Below are 2,418 nucleotides of genomic sequence, written 5' to 3' on the forward strand. Positions count from 1 at the left end.
AAAATGAAAACCACAAGTTGGGTAAAAATATTTGTAAAACATGCATAAGTTAAATTACTCTTTCCAGGTATATTAAAAAGTATCAAAACACTAATAGTGGATAAATCACCATATATTTATACATATATGTAATGTATATGAAATGTAATGTATGAAAAATGTGATTGATATATATACCACACATGAGCATATGGGTTTCCCAGGTGGCTCTAGTAGTAAAGAAGCCACCTGTCAACCTGTCAATGCAGGAGATGTAAGAGGCTTGTGTTCAACCCTGCATTGGGAAGATCCCTTGGAAGAAGCCATGGCAACCCATTCTAGTGTTCTTGTCTGGAGAATCCCATGAACAGAGGAGCCTTGCAGGCTACAGTCCATGGAGTCCCAAAGAGTCAGACACAACTCAAGTGACTTAACAAGCACACACACACCTACTGTTAGTGACTACAGTATGCAACCACAGAACAAACCAAATAAAAAAGCTTGACAAGGCCAAGAATCAGCCATGGGTTGGAGACTTGAACACTTACACATCTCTTATTTTTTCTAATTGAATAAATTTGACAGGTAACATTTGTTTATGTTTAATATTATACAGTGTGTTATTTATATATTGCAATAAGATTTTTGATATGGTAATAATGATCACATTACATAATTATAAGGTAGTGATCAATGCAAAGAAATAGAGAAAAACAATAGCATGGGGAAAACTAGAGATCTCTTCAAGAAAATCAGAGATGCCTAGGGAACATTTCATGCAAAGATGGGCTCAATAAAGAACAGAAATGGTAGGGACCTAAGAGAAGAAGAAGCTATTAAGAAGAGGTAGCAAGAATACACAGAAGAACTGTACAAAAAAGATCTTCACAACGCAGATAATCACAATGGTGTGATCACTCACACTCACCTAGAGCCGGATATCCTGGAATGTGAAGACAGGTGGGCCTTAGGAAGCATCACTAGGAACAAAGCTAGTGGAGGTGATGGAATTCCAGGTGAGCTATTTCAAATTCTAAAAGATGATGCTGTAAAGGGCTGTACTCAATATGCCAGCAAATATGGAAAACTCAGCAATGGCCGCAGGACTGGAAAAGGTCAGTTTTCATTCCAATCCCAAAGAAAGGCAATGCCAAAGAATACTCAAACTACCACACAATTGCACTCATCTCTGCTGCTGCTGCTGCTAAGTCACTTCAGTTGTGTCCGATTCTGTGCGACCCCTGAGATGGCAGCCCACCAGGCTCCCCCATCCCTGGGATTCTCCAGGCAAGAACACTGGAGTGGGTTGCCATTTCCTTCTCCAATGCAAGGAAGTGAAAAGTGAAAGTGAAGTCGCTCAGTCGTGCCCGACTCAGCGACCCCATGGACTGCAGCCTACCAGGCTCCTCCTTCCATGGGATTTTCCAGGCAAGAGTACTGGAGTGGGGTGCCATTGCCTTCTCCATGCACTCATCTCACACGCTAGTAAAGTGATGCTTAAAATTGTCTAAGCCAGGCTTCAGCAATATATGAACCTTGAACTTCCAGATCTTCAAGCTGGTTTTAGAAAAGGCAGAGGAACCAGATATCAAATTGCCAACATCCACTGGATCATCGAAAAAGCAAGAGAGTTCCAGAAAAACATCTATTTCTGCTTTATTGACTATGGCAAAGCCTTTGACTGTGTGGATCACAACACACTGTGGAAAATTCTGAAAGAGATGGGAATACCAGACCATCTGACCTGCCTCTTGAGAAACCTGTATACAGGTCAGGAAGCAACAGTTAGAACTGGACGTGGAACAACAGACTGGTTCCAAATAGGAAAAGGAGTACGTCAAGGCTGTATATTGTCACCTTGCTTATTTAACTTATATGCAGAGTACATCATGAGAAACGCTGGGCTGGAAGAAGCAAAAGCTGGAATCAAAATTGCCAGGAGATATTTGGCAAAACTAATACAATTATGTAAAGTTTAAAAATAAAATAAAATTTAAAAAAAATTGCCAGGAGAAATATCAATAACCTCAGATATACAGATGATATCACCCTTATGGCAGAAAGTGGAGAAGATCCAAAGAGCCTTTTGATAAAAGTGAAAGAGGAGAGTGAGAAAGTTTGCTTAAAGCTCAACATTCAGAAAACGAAGATCATGGCATCCAGTCCCATCACTTCATGGCAAATAGATGGGGAAAAAGTGGAAACAGTGTCAGACTTTATTTTTCTGGGCTCCAGTATCACTGCAGATGGTGATTGCAGCCATGAAATTAAAAGATGCTTACTCCTTGGAAGGCTAGTATGACCAACCTAGGCAGCATATTAAAAAGCAGAGACATTACTTTGCCAACAAAGGTCAATCTAGTCAAGACCATGGTTTTTCCAGTGGTCATGTATGGATGTGAGAGTTGGACTATTAAGAAAGCTGAGTGCCGATGTTCT

This window comes from Bison bison, unplaced genomic scaffold (assembly GCF_000754665.1).
Source record: "Bison bison bison isolate TAMUID 2011002044 unplaced genomic scaffold, Bison_UMD1.0 scf7180017864458, whole genome shotgun sequence".
Lineage (NCBI taxonomy): Eukaryota > Metazoa > Chordata > Mammalia > Artiodactyla > Bovidae > Bison > Bison bison.